Raw genomic sequence first — 467 nt, 5'->3', positions numbered from 1 at the left:
TAAAGCGGTACCATGGATCTATAGTGGAGAGAATTCAGAAACAACTAAGCAACATATAGAAGTCACCAATGTTGTTGGGGTTAGTCGGATAACCAGAAGTGGACATGTCTATGTTCCCTCAGACGCTGAAAAAGCCTTAGCCAAAGATAAAGGAAAAGGGAAAGCATATATCCCTGTAGAAGATGAAATAGATGCCAATCTGAATGACCTGTTGCATAATCATGGAGATAAAGGGGAAATATCTAATGAAGAGGCTTGTGAATTTCTAAAGTTCATAAAGTAGAGTGAGTATAAGGTCGTGGATCAACTGAACCGCACTCCAGCCTGGATATCCATTTTGTCTCTGCTAATGAGCTCTGAACCCCACAGAAAAGTGCTAATGTAGATACTGAACTGCGCACATGTTAGTCACGACATAACCACTGACAAGCTTGGTGGCATCATCAATAACATTGTGGCTGACAATT

Source organism: Lupinus angustifolius, chromosome LG09, assembly GCF_001865875.1.
Source record: "Lupinus angustifolius cultivar Tanjil chromosome LG09, LupAngTanjil_v1.0, whole genome shotgun sequence".
NCBI classification, from domain to species: Eukaryota; Viridiplantae; Streptophyta; class Magnoliopsida; order Fabales; family Fabaceae; genus Lupinus; species Lupinus angustifolius.
Note: the sequence above shows the minus strand (reverse complement) of the source record.